Source organism: Penaeus monodon, chromosome 25 (genome assembly GCF_015228065.2).
Source record: "Penaeus monodon isolate SGIC_2016 chromosome 25, NSTDA_Pmon_1, whole genome shotgun sequence".
NCBI classification, from domain to species: Eukaryota; Metazoa; Arthropoda; class Malacostraca; order Decapoda; family Penaeidae; genus Penaeus; species Penaeus monodon.
This window is the reverse complement of record NC_051410.1, coordinates 36984398-36984609: the sequence shown is the minus strand read 5'-3', so window position 1 is coordinate 36984609 and position 212 is coordinate 36984398.

Here is a 212-nt window from a genome sequence, read left to right as displayed (position 1 = left end):
TTTTTTAAAAACCCCAAGAAAAAAGTATCTTAAAAACTGGTTAAAAAAACGCCAAAATTTTTTCCTTTTAAAATGGGGTTTTTCCCCAAAGTAATAAAATTTTTTTTTCCTACCTTTCTTTTTTGATAAAATTTTTCCATTAAAAAATGGGGGCTTCCTTTAAAAAAAAGGCTTGGGCATAAAACTTTAGGCAAATCACAAACCAAATCCAC